The sequence below is a fragment of the Canis lupus genome, chromosome 21, assembly GCF_003254725.2.
Source record: "Canis lupus dingo isolate Sandy chromosome 21, ASM325472v2, whole genome shotgun sequence".
Taxonomy (NCBI): domain Eukaryota; kingdom Metazoa; phylum Chordata; class Mammalia; order Carnivora; family Canidae; genus Canis; species Canis lupus.
The window spans coordinates 34893419-34910477 of record NC_064263.1 but is presented as its reverse complement, the minus strand read 5'-3'; the positions used below and the strand labels follow the sequence as shown (position 1 = coordinate 34910477).

The 17059-nt window shown below is 51.8% G+C and overlaps 1 protein-coding gene across 5 annotated transcripts in view; it reads left to right on the top strand.

Moving 5' to 3' along the window:
* Window positions 1-17059, top strand: part of GALNT18 (polypeptide N-acetylgalactosaminyltransferase 18) — a 338094-nt gene that overhangs the window by 305138 nt on the left and 15897 nt on the right. The window lies entirely within an intron of this gene.

Here is a 17059-nt window from a genome sequence, read left to right as displayed (position 1 = left end):
AGAATGTATTAGGGGCATAAATGGATTCTTATATTTGATTTTTCCAGCTAACTTCATTGTCACCACACTGCCTTTGTCCCAGCTGCTTTTTCTGAGATCTGCTCATTGCTGTGCATTAGTCCTGCCGGCGCAGAGCTTTTGTGGAGTCCTTGAGGTTAGCACTGTGTTAATATACTGGGAATTTCAGCGGAGCCGGGCCCTCTAAATCAATCACTAGAACAGCTTTATTTTTTTTTCTTGCTCAAAAATACACTATTAAATGCAGGAACACGTGTGGGAGTGGAGGTTGACTTGGGTGAAGGACACGCTTTAAAAGGAAAATCTCATAACATTTTTTCTGCAGGAAAAAGGCCTTGCTGGTCTTAATTCTTGTAGAACCGAGCTATAGAACACCTTTACGTCTCTGCAGTATCTTTAGCTCCTCGGAATATCCTGAGCTGCTCAGAAGTCACTCAGTCATATTTGCCTGGGGCATTCTAGGTGCTTAACAAGTATATATTAAATAAAGAAATGACCGAGTTCATGAAAAATTAAAGCCTTTTAAGTGATGATCACAAAATGGACTGAGCCGATATTCACCTTCTCAGTTGCTCTGGGGGTTTCTAGGGTGGCAGGGTTTGAGCTGGCACCTACCTCTGAAGAGTGAGGATGATTGATGCCATTGGTGTGGTTTACGAGTATGTCGAGGTCACGGGACGACTGGGAGGACGTGGTAGGTAGAGGGCCTCCGTCCAGGGAGGCGAGTGCAGCAGACAAGGAGCCAGTGAGCGTAGATTCCTCTCCCCTTGAGTTTGCCATGAAGGGGTGGAAAGGAAAAGAAGCTGGCTACTAGGGGGGACATGGAATTGAGAGCAGGTGTGTATTCTGATTTGCTTTTTAAGGGAAGCTAGAGGAGCATGTCTGAGGCTGAGGGGAGGAAGTCTGTAGAGGGAGAGGTCTGATATATGGGGAGAGAATGAAGCAACGTTCTCAGGGTGGGGAGAGGGCAGGGACAGGAGAGGATGGGGCGCAAAGCCAGTGGGGCTGACGCTGGGCTTCAGGGGAGGAGCTTTGTCCTCTGAGGGCCGAGGGCAGGATGGAGCCTGGTCCAAGAGGAACAGGTTTGCAGGTTGCCTTGCAAGTCAAAAGCATGGGGGCTCTGCTTATACTCCAGGGTGGCTCAGAGGCCCAGCAGGCACCCCCAGAGGCCCTAGTGGGGAGGGCAGCATGGAGGGGCATGGCTGCAGCTGAAGACCATGAGTCTGGGGGGAGGGTGTCTCTAATTTGCCCAATTCCGTGATTTGTCGTGGGTCATGCCCAGCTTCCAGGGAGAAGGTGTGGAGAAGGCGAACAGGCTGCAGGAGCGGGCCTTACAGGGTGTTGAAGGCAAAAGGAATAAGGAATTAAAGACTGGGAGGTGCTGGCAAGGGGGTGGTTGAGGGAATTTCAGTGCAGCCTTTCAAGGAACGTGGAGAGGCTGGGAAGGAGATAAAGAAGGGGAGGAAAGAAAAAAAGGTTATTATTCTGAAGGTCTCAGGTGGATGAGCAGGCATTGGGGACGTGAGAGAGTAATCAAGATGAATAGGTGGTTGGGTGAAAGTAGGGCAGCGGAGGGTGAGATCCTGGGGTTCTCCTGGGGTAGATCCTGGCAGTTCTAGCCGCCAAGATCTCGGGTGCAGGTGTGGGTGGCTGAAGCGCAGTACAAGGGGCCCCCCAGAACCGAGGCCCGGGTGCAGGTGGGGCCGTTCATCGCCCACAGAGCTGCCCAGGGGATGGAGGGGCGACGGCACACTGCTGGGGAGCCCGTGGGCGAGGAGCACACAGCGGGCAGCGCGAGGGGGGCCTGACGGCCGATGCCTAAGGAGGCCGTGTCTCTGTCCCGGATGGAGGGCTGAGGTGAAGGGGCACTGCTGTGGGGAAAGGGGAGTCTTGGCCCCGCCTCATGTCCCTGGCGGGAGAATCAGCAGATTCATTTTTTAAACATTTTTTTAAAAATGTTTACAAGCTATTTTTTTAAAAAGATTTTATTTATTCATGAGAGAGAGGCAGAGGGAGAAACAGGCTCCTCGCTGGGAGCCCGATGTGGGACTTGAACCCAGATCCCAGGATCACATCCTGAGCCAAAGGCACTCAACCACTGAGCCACCCAGCTGCCCAAGAATAGCAGATTCAAAGCCCGCAAGGGTGGAAGTGTCTTCCAGAAGAGCCATGCGCAGTAGTGACAGAAGTCCCTTTTGGGTGGAAAGGACTGTTCTTGAAAGCTCCTGGGAGTTGGGTAGACATTGGGGGAGGGTTTGGGATGAGGGGGAGCAAAGGAAGCTCAGCCAGGAAAGAAGCACAGAGGGGTAAGAGGGGTTGAGCGAGGGCGAGAAATCCCCACAAAGACAACAGAAGTTAGCCGTGCTGAACACACGGAGGCCCATGGGAACTGGGAGGAAAGGGCTCGGGGGCCCATCCCCTCGTCCTCGGCCGCTGCAGTCACCCTGGGTCCCCCAGAGTACCCACTCCCCAGGCTCTCACGGCAACCGACCTCCATCCCCATCACACCCTGGTCCAAGGTCAGCAGGGCTTCCCAGCTGCCAAGGAGGAAAAGGGCTGGGTCCCGGTCACCTAGAGAGGTCAGGGAAGGCTTCCTGGAGGAGGAGCCGCATCTGGACCTCAGAGAAAGAGTAGGATGTGCACAAGCAAAAGCGGACCAGAAAGAACACTTCAGGAGTGGGAGCCGCAGGTGGGAAGAATGGAACCTTCCTTTCCTTCTTCAGTAAGAAGCAGTGCATTGTGCCTGGGAGCTGGGTCTCGGAGCCAGGGGCCCTGAGTCCAGCTCCCAGCTTTGCCCCTTGCTCCGCATTCATTTGCCTCTCTCGAATTCCATTTTCTCACCTAAAAATGGAGACAATAATACTCCACTTATCCAAGGCTCTTTTGAGGATAAAACCAGTGTATTTGTAAAGCATTTAGCATCCCCGACACACAGTCGGAGTTCTTTGCATAATATCATTAGTATAATTATTTTCTGTAATCGGGAGGGGGAAAAAGAGCAGCAGTTTGCTGAGGACCCACACCCTGTACCATATACTTCACAAAACACACCTCTGAAAGGAGCTACCTGTGTCATTTTTAGCACATAGAAAACTACCCCAAAATTCAGTGGCGTAAGATACATCCATTTGGGACGCCTGGGTGGCTCAGCTGTTGAGGGTCTGCCTTCGGCTCAAGGTGTGATCCTGAAAGTTCTGGGATCGAGTCCCACATCGGGCTCCCTGCATGGAGCCTGCTTCTCCCTCTGCCTGTGTCTCTGCCTCTCTCTCTCTGTGTGTCTCTCATGAATAAATAAATAAAATCTTTTTTTTTTTTAAGATATATCCATTTATTGAGCTCAAGACTCGGAGGGTCGGCAGTTTGGGCTGGGCTGATCCTGTCTTCTGCTAGCTTCAGCTGGGCTCAATCAGGCATCTGTGGCCAACCGCTGGTCAGCTAAGTTGGGTCGGCTGCTGGAGGTTGGCGGACTGTCAGCTGGAAAGAGGGAGCTTCTGGGGCATGTGTGTTTCATCATCCAACGGGCTCATCTAGGCTCCTTCACATGACGGCAGTGACGGGTCTTAGGAGCAACAAGAAAGGACAAGCATAACTGCATGAGTTTGCTGGAAAAAGCTTGTCATTGCCAAAAGTCAGCCACAAGGCCACGTCCAAGCCCAGCTTCGGAGTGCAGACAGAGGCAGAGATGGCATGCAGTGATGGGGAAAATCTGTGGCCATTTTTATAACATCACAATGGCTATGGCCACTTTGTATTATTTCATTCATTCGCTCATTCATTTGTTCACCGATTCATCCAAAAGTATTTATTGAGCACCTGTCTTGTGGTGTGGCAAGAAAAGGCATCCCCCAAAGAATGGCCTCAGTCTTCTAGCACTCTCTGCATCATAATGCAGTCCATCTGGCATTGCTGTCTGAGGTCTATAACATCCAGTAAAGACGTGAGCTGGACCTTTTTTCCCCAGTAAAGAAGGTTTTATTCTTCTCAGGGAAGAAGGAGGTAGAGATGGAGACGGTGTTGGAGCTTGCACAATCGAGATTTACATTTGCAAACTACAATCAGGCACCAATGTTTCATCCACATGAGGTCCATGTCTCTGAGCTAACCTCTCCCTACTGGATCTTAACTTGTAGGTTTTATTACCATGATCTTTCCCCCCATCTTCCTGACCACTGAGATTGCGGGTGAGTCGAGCTCACCATTGACCTCATATGTGAAAATCTGCCAAATACACACACACACACACACACACACACACACACATACTCTCTCTCCCACTCCCCCTCTCTCCCTCTCCCTGGGAACATTCTAAGCTCTTCTTTATATATATATACGTATATATATACACATATATATATGTATATATATATATTTAAATTTATTTTTTTATTTGTGTTCGATTTGCCAACATATAGAATAACACCCAGTGCTCATCCCTCAGTGCCCATCACCCAGTCACCCCCACCCCCCGCCCGCCTCCCTTTCCACCACTCCTAGTTCGTTTCCCAGAGTTAGGAGTCTCTCATGTTCTGTCTCCCTTTCTGATATTTCCCGCTCATTTTTTCTCCTTTACCCTTTATTCCCTTTCACTATTATTTATATTCCCCAAATGAATGAGACCATATAATGTTTGTCCTTCTCCGATTGACTTATTTCACTCAGCATAATAGCTCTTCTTAACTCAATGCAGGATAACCGTTGGGCTGAGCCTTCAAATAATCGAGCACCCAGCCCCACCCCATTGCTCATGGGGCCAGGTGAGAGTTAGGCTTGGCACAGACTGCATCCTGGGAGCAAACACTGAGAATCTTGTCCTCAAGAGAGAATTCCCATTCCATCTTCACTATTGATCTCCAAGGTGCTGGTTCAAAACAGAACAGGGACCCTTAAGAGAAGTCTTAGAGGAAGGGCCATGAAACAGGCACTAGGGAGGAAGCCTGGATGGACTTCTGACCTGGAGTTCGAGGACTTGAATAGTTTATTAACACATGCACTTAATGAGCTAACGTGTTTTGAGTACGTGTCCCATGTCAAGCAGTGTTTTGGACAATAGAGATACAATTGTGCTTCCTGCCCTTGGGAAACTGGTAACGTGATGGGAGAGATCCCATGTTACAAGAACAGCACTACTGGCTAACACTAACCAGCCCTCTGGCCATATAGTTGCCCAGCAGCTCTGGGCAACAGGTCCTGTTCAGATCGCCTGCTTTTGCAGATGAGGAAATGAAAAGAATGCGTGGCCAAGGGCATCATCAGCAGTCACACAGCTCACCAACAGTGAGGGGAGGGGGACTTAAATTAGGCAGTTCAGATCCAGAGTCCAGAGTCGATCTTTCTAGAGTCAACCCCTTGCCCTCCCCACCCCCTGCTGGATCAAGTTTTCTCGTTACCTACTTTCCAAGTCCTTTGTTGTTTTCCTCAAGAGCATGCATCGCATTCTGTGATTCTATTTTTGTGTGATGATTTGGTGAGGGAGCATAGCAAAATGGTTGTGTCGGTTAGTTCAGGCTTCGTTATGCTCCAGTAACAGATGCCCTCGAAATCCAAGTGGCTTACAATAACAGACGTTTCTCGGTCATGCTACTTGTCCAAGTCTTTGCTGACCTTATCTCCCTCTTGCAGCGCCTTGTCGAAAGCAGCCGATAGTAACAAAGGCCTGCGCTTCGTCTAAAGCCCCGTCCACCAAGTGACTGCAGGCAGCGGTTGCACCCGGTGTCTCCCCACTGCGTAAAAGAGGTCACCACCTCCGCAGCCTCCACAGAGGCTTCCTCACTGCCCACTCTCCGGCCCCAAAGTCCATGTCCCATATCTTAGAATTTCACAGCACCCCTCATCTAGTAGCGATTTATCATTCAGCTTAGGAGGAGGGCCCCTGAATGACTCACAGCAACAGGTGCTTATTTCTTGCTCATGCTCTGCGGTCATCATGGTTCAGCGTCAGCTCTGTGTCATCTCGCCTAAGAAGCAGCTCCCATCTGGGACACTGCCAGGCCGGTGGCAGAGAGTAAGAAGAGCTATGGCACATCACAAGATTGCCCTTAAAGCTTTTGATTGGAAATGGCACATATCTCTCCCGTTCGTATCCCATTGGTGAAAGGCACGTGGCCAAGTGTGACACGAATGCTGCAGGGACGTGTAGTAGCTCAGTCAGGAGGGGGAACACAGGAGGGGCATCAAAGGCCAGAACGGTGAATCGATCTGCTCAAGTAGTGGAGGAGCATGCACTGGCCGTCGCAAGCTGACGCCGAGCTGGCAGGAGGTAGTGTCTGGGGACCGAAGAATCCCGGGACACATGATCTGTTCCATCTTCGCTGTTTGTCAGTGAGTAGACGCAGCTCGTAGCAGACCAGCAGACCCAGCTATGAAGGGCTCTGAGCAGCACCGTCCAAAATAGGGACCAAATTGGGACCCGGCGGTCAGAGAGCAGGGGACTGATATTTCAAGATAGTGAACTTCGTATTGGACAAGTGAGCTGTGTTTGTGCATTCGAGGGGAGGCGGTTATTATCGACCACAACTGCAACACCTTTGGGCAGCTTCAGCTACACACAAAGGGTGGGTGCTATTACAGAAACGCGGGGTGACTGCATTGCATAGACTCAAAAGGAGGGTCAACAGTGGTGCAGGGTGGGGAGGGGGGTGGGGGGGCAGCTCCAGGGGCCTCATGGATCTGCTTGAGCTAAACCTGTCCTAGCTACAGAGCTGCCTCATCTCTGCGTCTTTCCAGCTCATGTTTTAAATTCCTGGGAGGAGACAGGCTTCTCAGCCCCTTGACAGCCCCTCTGCCCCGTGGGCAGGTGGTAGAGGCACAGGACACAGACTGTCTGGGGCCCGCCCCTGGCCGGAGCCATTCTCAGGGGAGGGGTCATTGTCAGACACTGTAGGCCAAGTGCAGCGACACCTGCTCCTGCTTCGTCACAACCGCCGGCACCAGTCCTTGGCTTTGTGCCCTCTCATCATGTTCTGAAAAGTACAGAGAACAGGGGGGACAAGGGAGGGGTGGCCCCAGATCCAAGATGAGCAGCTAAGGCCCAGGGCGGGGCAGGCGGCGAGCACTGCTCCCTAGAGGCAGGTGCAGGAGGCTGCAGAAAGTCTGCTCGGCCAGGGATCCCAGTCCAGGGCACCCGCTCCTCGTCTCACCCCAGGCCGCACCAACCTCACTTTCCCGTAACTCGGACTTCCTCTGTGTCCTCAGCTTCTTCTCCTCTTATACCCACATGATAGATAATTTTCAGAGACTCGGCTCGCTCCCAGGGGCTTCCTAAGGCGATGTGAACCTCCAGGCTCACTAGCCTCCCACCCACTAAAGCAAGCATTCTAGGCTGCAGATGAGTGAGCTGGGTCTTTATCTTATTAAAAAACAATCAGACGTTCACAAACTTCAGTAACATTTTTTAAGTGACTTGTTTTATCATAGTAAATGAATAAATCCTATGGGTACATACCATCTACATTCACCCTGTAGCTAAAGACCACTGTGGTTTGATCCTTTCACTTCATTCCCTTTGGTGTTCTTGAAATATCTCCCGGGTATTGTATATCAGTCGAGACTCTCGGTTGCCAGTGACAGAGACCTAACTCGAACCAACTTAAATGCAGTTCTCTCATGTAATCAACAAGTTCCATGTCTGGGCCCAGCTTCAGGCAGGGCTTGATCCAGGGGCAGAAATGAAGCTTGCTGCACTCCTGTCTTCTCTTTTCTTCCCTTCCCTTCCCCTCTCCTCTGTTCTTCTTCCTCTTCTTTCTCCTCCTCCTCCTTCTCCTCCTCCTCCTCCTCTTCTTTTCTCTCTCCCTCCCACCTGCCCTCCCTCCCATTTTTGGCTACGGTTCCCTTCATATGTAACCTTAGTCTTTCTTATATTCAAACGGAAAAGGATTCCCTGATTTTCCTGAAGAAGAAGGCAGCAAGTAGCTCTGGGCCTAGAACCTTCCAACATACTCCCACAAATAAAAAAAATCTGAGGGAGGACTTTGATTGGCCCAGACTGGATCAACATGTCCATCCTGGGACCAATCCCTGGGCCAAGGCAATGGGGTACTGTGACTGGCCAGACGGTGAAACATGCCTACCATTACGGTCAGAGTGAAGCAAGATGCTGTTACAAGAAAGCAAATAAAGCTGTCAGCATCACAAATCTGCAGCTGCCTTCTCCAGTTTGTCTCTGGTCCCTCGCTGGTAATTCCCTCCTGCTCAGCCCTCAGATTCTATGCAGGAAGCCCAGGATGGCTCCTGCCACCTGGCTCTGTCCTGGGGCAGAGGGGCTGACAAGGGAAACACTGAGCCCAGGTAACACTAGGAGCTCAGAATGACACAGGAAGAGAAGATGAGCAAGGGGGGAGATTCGGGTTGCTGCCTGGGTTGGCTGGATGGCAAACAACCCCATAGACGGTGGTGGAGAGACGCTGACCCCCATGCTGTTGGTACCAGGCCCAGAATGAAGCACACGAGCTATGGCTCTAAGTCAAAATTTCCAAGCCTCGCAATGGTGCCGAGCAGCTGCTTGCCTGGCTGCCCTGCTCAGGTGCACAGTGGGAGGCAGAAATCAAGCCAAGCTTCGTCTTCCCTATTCAGTCTTACGCTCAAAGACAGCACCCTGGTCCAAAGCTCCCCGTCCTGCAGACAGGCCTGCAGAAGTGGCTGTGTCACCTCTAGCCCTAGCTCCCTTTCCAAGCCCCTTGGATGGCTTTGACTCAAAAAACAGAATTTGGGGCACCTGGATGGCTCAGCGGTTGAGCACCTACCCCTGGCTCAGGGCGTGATCCGTGGTCTCAGGATCGAGTCCCACATCGGGCTCCCTGCCTGGAGCCTGCTTCTCCCTCTGCCTGTGTCTCTGCCTTTCTCTCTCTCTGTCTTTCATGAATGAATAAATAAAATTTAAAAAAATGTTCTCAGATGTGCTAACAGGTGGAGGGACAGCTCATCCGAAGTCACAACTCCCTGTGGCCGCAGGATGCCATCAACTCTTCGGCCCTGAGCTGCTTCTCCAGCCTCATCTCCCCACCCCTGGGGGCCTTCTCTCTCCCCAGAATGGCCAGGTAGTGCCAAGCCTCCTTGACTTTGTCCTTTCCCTTCTGACAGGGGTCCCTCATCCTACTCAGCTGTCTGGGGCAAACTACTCTCCACTCCTAGGCTGTTCTCGAAACTCCTCACTCACAGAGCAGCCCCGGGGGGAGTACCTCGCTCCAGCTCTGGCCCCTCCAGCACTCCGACCTGCTTCTACTCTGCTCTCAGCCTAGCCATGAGACTGTTCTCTTCCCTTTCCGGCATGCCTGTCCCCCCACCGGGCTCCCCGAGGGCACACATGTCTTGCTCCCCAGGGTCCAGCTCAGGCCACACCCTCGTGAGCACGAAGGAGGGTTTGCTAAATCAAACTGGATTGACTACTGGCCCTGCGCTGAGTGCCTGTTACAGACCTCCCCACACACACCTGGGGGGTTAAGGTACTTAGCCTCACCTGTTCCCTGCCCCCCAGGGAAGCGGGCTCACCAGGGGGACCTTGCTTTCCACATGTGTGCTCCCTCACAGCTACGGCAAAGAGAATGTTTATAAATGTTTTCATTCCCTTAATGTACCTGGTTCTGTGGCCAGTGAACAGGAGATCTTTTTGAAAATGACTCCCCTTCACTCCTGATTTAGTGTCGGTGCCCTGCGGCCCTCAGCACTGTAGCTAACCTCTGTGTCCAGGGGTTAATGACCAGTAACCAAACCCTTAAATCAGCCTGCCCTATCTGCAGAGGCGCCCGCCGCACGTTCTCGGTAAAGAGGACAAAGAGCCCATTTCTAGCACACATTACAGATGTCACAGTCCCTACTCTAAATTGAGATTGAGTAAAGCAAGCCTCTGCTTCGTCTCTGCCCCCACCCCCCTGCGCCGTGCATGCCCGTGCCCCGCCTGCCGGTTCTGCGGACCCTTACCCACAGGCCCACCGGCCAGGAGACTCAGGACGTGGGCCAGAGGCGAGGGGGCTGAGGCAGGGCCGCTGGGCCTGCAGTCCCTTCCCTACTGGGTCTCTCCTTGCCCTCCCACAGAGACCTCCTCCCTGCCTGCCTTGTTCTCGCCCTGCAGTCCCCGTGGCCAGGCTAGGGGCTAGCAGTATGGTAACCCTCACAACTGTCCTCTACAGGTCAGGAAACTGAGGCTCAGAGTGGCTTCCCAGCTACCAAGTGAGGGCAGGGATGCCGAGCGGAAACTCAAGCCCACTTGACTCTATCCCACCGGGACACCTTTCTCCTAGACTAGTGGTTCTCAAACGTTCACATGCATCAGACTTGCCTGGAGGGCTTGTTTTTGGTTTTGGGTTTTTTGGTTTTTGTTTTTTTTTTAGATTGTATTTATTTATTTGAGAGAGAGAGAGATAGCAAGAGAGAGCATGAGCAGGAGGGAGAGGGGGAACAGGCTCCCAGTTGAGCAGGGAACCCCACATGGGGCTTGATCCCAGGACTCTGTGATCATAACCTGAGCCGAAGGCAGACGCTTCACCGACTGAGCCACCCAGGCGTCCCTGGAGGGCTTGTTAAAATACAAACTCCTGGGCCCTGCTCAGAGTTTCTGATTCAGCAGGTCTGGGGTTGGGCTCAAAATGTGTTCTTCTATTAAGTTCCTAGATGATGCTGGGACCACACTTTGAGAACTGTTCTCCCAGACACTGGTGCTTCCTACCGCTGTGGCCACCCTCATTAGAGTCTTAGGAACAGTGTCCCTGCAGATGGGGATCTCGCGTGGCCCCAGGATGAGAAGGGAGCAGGAATCCAGGTGGTTGTAGGTGCTGTCCCAACATTTCCTCTCTAGGCTGCACAAAATGTCCTTCGTACAGTAGTTTTCAACTTTGGTTGTGCATTGGAATCACCTGGAACAGACCCTCAACCTAGGCCTCACCTGCTGAGACTGATGTAGACTTTTCAAAGCTCCCCACCTGGCTCTCCTGTGTGGCCAAGGTAGAGAGCACTGCCTTTGCTCGATTGCATTTAGGAGTGTGTCCCTTTGATCCCTGTCCCCTCCCTCACTTCATTTGCCCACAGATCCTTCTCCTCTTCCGAAGCCCAGCATCCCTCCCCTCCTTCCAGAAGCCGCTGCTGCAGTGGTCCAGCCCACAGGTTGCCTCTCCCTCTAGGGATCTTTGCCACCACCCTCCATTTTGACACTTTGTAATTGCACTATTGTTTGTGATTTTCAACCCCTAGACTGTCCCTCCCCTGGTGTGCTCCCCACCCCACAGGAGACTGGGCTCTTAAACCCTTGTTGGGCTGCAAACAATCCATGAGGGTACATATCTCCTACAAGTATCCGAAGAAATGGCCTCAAGGACCCTGCTTCACCCTGGGTCGCTTTCCCCATGAAAACATCCTGCAAATAGAGTTGTTTCCCCCTCTGGTAGGCTCTAGAGCCTCTCGTAAGGAGTGCCCTGCAATGACTCCCCTCCTCACACCCCCTCGACACCCTCCAGGCCGAGGCAGGTTTTAGTGAAATACCGCCACTGCCGCTCCATCTCCCGATGAGAGAGTATCTCTAAATGTCTCTAACTTACCTCATTTTTCAAGGGCACCCACTCGATAGGCCAGCAGTGTTGCCAAGGAAACATCACTTAATGAAGGAAATAAAGCTGCCCCAAATCCACAGGCCCATTGTTTGGAAGAGAGCTGGGACTTCCCTTGCACCTTGGAACCGTGTCATTAAGTCACTTAACCACCCCCATTTTGCTCCTGATTTGCCTGGGAGCCCTCTTCCCTCTCCCCCTGCCTGTCTCAGCCTTGGCCATGGGGGAGGCCCTGCCGAGGGTTGGGGGAGACGAGACTGTCTGGGGTGCTCGACTCGGGAGGGGGATGAAGGCCCTGAATTGCCAAGGTCTCAGGCTCCCCTGGAACCTCCCCAGGAGAGGGAAGAGCAACCTCCCGCCTCTGCACCCTGGCAAGGCTCATATACCCCCTTAGCCTCAGTTTCCTTATCCTTACAACTGGAAGGTGACTGCCGCTATGGACAGTACCCAGTGTATGCAGGTGTACAAAACTACGATTCTTCTCTTCCCTCCCTTCCCTTCCTGAGGTGGCTCCACTGCCAGTGTGCTGCTATTTGGTGGGTGAAGGACAGATCTTGGGGACGGCCATACCTCAGCCTCAGCAGAGGCAGGTCCCACCTCCACACCAGCCAGGTAGAGAAGGGATGCTGAGGACAGCCGGCGGGGGTCCAGCCAGGGGTCGGCCTGTACCCTTCAGGGTGGGGGCCCTTGCTTATCCAGAAGATGAAGTGATAGAGCAAGGGGGACCCCCAACTCTGAGGGTCTTTGCGTGGCCTTGGCTCAGTGGCCCTAAGGGCAGGAGTGTGCACCCAGGGGTGCTGTGGGCTCCCCAGCTGGCTTTCCAGCTCAGCTATTTGTCATGACTCTTGCTCTTGGGCTGATGAATTCCAGAATTCCACTGGGGTGGACCCCAAGCTACGGATGTGTGTGTTCTGTGACACCTGCAGGTGCTCTTTCTCTTTTCCTCGCAAGCATCAGAATGAAATGCCCTGACCAGGTTGGCAGCCCTGCCGAGGTGAATGAGGCTGTGTGGGAAATGAGTGGAGTCAGTCATTTGCACCTGAGGATTTGCCGAGTGGTCAGGGTGTCTATTCAATGCCCCCTCCCCAGGTGTAGAAGGTGGTACAGAAGGTGGCAGAAGGGGTGTAGAAGATCCACAGCAGGCTCCCGCTCGCCCTCCACCACTGACGGGAGCTCCAGGAGGAATGTCACCGTGTAGGCCCTTCTCACCTTCCTGTATCACAGGTGTTTGGGCACAGGCCCCACCAGGCCTCTGCTGCTTCTTTAGTCCGGGCCCCCTCTCAGAGCTCAAGTGGATCACCGGGGGCAAGCGTCCTAAGCCAGCTTCCTGGCCTCCCCCTCCGGCCTCTGGCTGCTGCAGCTACAGTGACCCAAGGGAGGTAGGCGGTCAGGTGAGAGGCTCTGGAGTCAAACTACCCTGTTTAAATCTCAGCTACTCCACCTCTGGGACTTTTACCTAATTTCCCATGCCTCAGTTTCCCCCATCTACAAGACAGGGATTATCGCAGCCCCTGCCTCATAGAGTTGTCTTAGGATTCAGTGGGATAGAAGCATGCACGTCACTTTGTGTCTGGCAGATGGGAGCTAAACACATTTCAACTTTTGTTAGGAGCCTCCTCAGGCAGCGGTTCTCAAGAGCAGCACGCCTGAGCGTCCGGGGTCGGGTGACTCTTTGCTGTGGGCTGGGTGGGGTGGGGCTGTCCTGCACATCGCAGGAGCTTAGGCGGCGAGCATCCCTGACCTCTACGCCCTGGATGCCAGTAGCAGCGTCCCTGCCCCTGTCGTGACAAGCACAGATGTCTTCAGACATTGCCAAATATCCCCTGGTTGGCAAAACCACCCCTCTGTGGGAACCACAGTTCTAAGACATTTCGTGCTGAAACCTTCCAGGTTCCCCATTACGCAGAAAGCACAGCTCTGCTCGCACGGCCTCCTAGTACCAAAAGTGGGACATCTTGTAGGAAACGGTTTCCCCTCTTTTGTGTTCAGGCCGTTTACCGACTCCATCCACTGTTGGCTGGACTTCTGAGGTGTCCGAGGGATGGCTTGTGAGCATCCTCAGCCGAATCTCTCTCTTTGATCCGCCAGCTTCATGGTCCTACCACTCAAGATGCGCTTTGGTGTTTGCTTTTAAATAACAAACAACTGTCTGTCCCTATTATGATTTTCCCAGACTCTGAAGCAATAAGCAGTTCCGATGACAGCTGTACCAGCTAGGAAGTGCACGCATGTCTCTCAGAGCATCTCCCCCAAGCACTTCGGAGCAGCTAAGTGAATAAAACTGATTTGAGCTATTACCTGGGCAGCCAATTGTGTCTGCAGAGTCTGCCCTAGAGACCTGAGTCAGGCCCTGATGACAGGGATGAAGGAAGGGGTGGGTAGCAGCAACTGACTTCCTGGCTGTCCTTGTCTGGCAGCCCGCACTCCCAAGCCTCCGGAAATCTAGGGGACTAAGAGCTGTACTGTGTCCTGAGGAGATGGTGTGGTGCGTTCAACCCAAGGTCATAAACAGCTCTGCACTTTTTAGAGAGAGCTTCAGGTGGCCGGCTGAGGCCCCAGGCTTTTGCACATTCATAGAAGCCTTTCTGGAGGTGGTGGTGAGTTTTTATTTCTATTTTTCAAGTAGCTAGAGTCAGGATAGGCAAGTGGAGGAACAGAAGCAATGCTCATATTAGTGTGATTAGAGCCATTATTTCCTGATATGTTAGTTTCCCCAGCTTGGCTGTTGGATCCTCCCGGATAGAGACCACGGCTCTCTCACCTCTATTATCCTCAGATCTCGACTTAGAGATTGATGTTGGATGGATGGATGGATGGATGGATGGATGGATGGAGAGGTGGATGGAGAGATGGTGGCTGGATGGTGAGATGCCTAACTGTGTCCATTTAACTTCCTAAATCCTACAGTCATCATGCTCTCCCTCACCTCCAATAAACTGGAAGCCACAGCAGGTCATTGGCTTTCCTTGGTAGTGAACGGGAAATCCGGGCCACACTATGGAAGGTCTCTTACCCAATATAGATGTTGAATAGGCTCCTCTATCCCTCACGTTCTGGTCACATTTCCACATTGAAGCTAGGAATTCCACATTTGGCCAAGGCTCAGAACTTTGATCACTATGATTCTTCACCTCTGTTATGGGAAGAATCGGTCATCTGGGTATTTTAATGCCTATTTCCGTGGATTACTAAACCTGATAATTTATAAGATTATCTGGGTGTCTCCTATTTGGCTCTCCAGATCCTCTCATTATACTTCTTCTACCTGAGGAGGCTGACTTCATGGAATGGTTCAGTGGGCTCCCATGTTCTCTGGCTTCAGGCTGGATTCTACCAATGGGCTGACCCAGCAAAAGAACGGAGTGGAGAGGGGAGAGTAAGGTCGGGGTGTTTATTCACCACTACTCACCATTATCCCCAAACCCTCCCACCCTGAAGCCTTCTTGCAAGTCAACCCCCGTGTACGTAGCTTTTCTCTTCCAGAGCCTCATAACTGCTCTCTTCTCTCATCCCTTCGGGTCTGGGAGTGGTAACAGCTTCATGTTATTATCTTCAAAGAACTACACAATCCCTGTGGCTCCCTTACATCCTACCCACACCATTGAGAATTGTGCCTTCATTACCACCTCTTTGGATTCCACTAAGTTGAGTGTGCCATCTGTTTCCTGTGTGACCCCTAGGAGAGGACCCTTGGAAGCTTGCACCTGGTTTCCCCCAGACTTTGCCCTATGTGCCTCTTCCCTGGGCGGATAATGTCTTGTATCCTTTTTTTGTTTCCTGTCGGGGCCTTGACTGATACTCTGGCCTGAGAATCTTCTTATGCCTGAAGGGTGACCCTGCCTGCCTCTCCACACCCTCCCTGAACTTCCAAGGGTCAGGAGGAGCATGCCCCCCAACGACCACCCCTTACTTCCTTCCCTGCACGTCCCTTCTCACCCCACAACCCCTTTTATGCCCTGCACTCATCTTTAAAATTCCTTGTCAACCACCCTCTTCTACTAAAACAAGAAATGCTTCATTTTATCATTTGTAATTAATCAAAAATATTTACCCATGAGCATTTTTTAATATATGAAGATAATAAGAGGGCCCACCCTAACTCTAACCCCAAACAAAAACCTATAATATCTTTTTTTTTAAAGATTTTATTTATTCGTGAGAGACACAGAGAGAGAGAGAGGCAGAGACACAGGCAGAGGGAGAAGCAGGCTCCACACAGGGAGCCTGATGCAGGACTCGATCCTAGGACTCCAGGATCACGCCCTGGGCCAAAGGCGGCGCTAAACCACTGAGCCACCCAGGGATCCCCAGATATTTGTCCATGGGGCCTAATCATAAGCGAAGGTGTTACTTTCTCTAGTGATATGAAGAGAAAAGCTCACAGAGCCCTATGACTTGTCACTCGGAGCCCTTTTTGGGAACCACGGCTTGAAGTTGAGAGAAGTCACTGAAAACTTTGAAGGGCAAAGGTCGTGTGGCCTTCCTCCAGACCAGGGCCAGTAAACTACAGCCCATGTCCAGCCCTTACTCTTGGTAAATGAAGCATTATCAGAACAGCCATCCAACATATTGCCTTTGGCTGTGCTCATGCTATGATGGGAGAGTTGAGTTTTCAGATTGTATGGCCCTCTGCGCGGGAAAGAGTTAACACAGCAGCCCTGACTGGTGTCCTTTGAAAGCCTGCTTACCATGTTGGCCCTTGACAGGCACTGGGAACTTGGATTTCAGACGGGTTTCCCCCATTCCCAGATGCGCAAGAGTGGCTCACTGTGCCACTGTACAAACAGTGTGGTTTATGCTAAACGCCTGCTTTGCCTCTGGGAGTCTGGAATGTTGGTATGTACCAGGCAGAGGTTGCCTACATGACCAGCCCCGATAAAAACCCAGCTGAATCTCTAAAGAGCTTTCCCTGGGGGATAACCTCTCACGTGTGTTGTCTCAGCTCCTTGCTGGGGGAATTAGGCGCACCCTGTATGACCCCTAGGAGAGGACCCTTGGAATCTTGCACCTGGTTTCCCCCAGACTTTGCCCTATGTGCCTCTTCCCTGGGCTGATAGGTCTTGTATCCTTTTTGCTGAAATCATAACTGTGAGCACAAATATGGGCTGAGTCTTGTGAGTCCTAATGAATCATCAAACCTAGGAGCGGCCTTAGGGACCTCCCAACACCCTGCAAAGCCAAAAATATTTGCCACCTGGCCCTTTGAGAAAACATTTGCCAATCCTTGCTCTCCACAGTCTGGATGGAAATTACATGTTACATGTCTCCTATCACACAAGACTCTGAACTCCCTAAGGCATGGCACAGGTCTTTTGTTCTCTATCTACTGGCCAAGTGCAGTATCTTGCACAAAATATTTATGGAGGGAAGAAGTCAGCAAACCTGCAAATAATGGATTCAAACCATGTTTTTTAAAGTATAGGTGGTGAAATCAACTGAAGAGTTTATGACCAAGGCTTTTCAGTGAAAGAATAAGATAGAAAATAGCAGATTGCTTTGCATATGGTGAG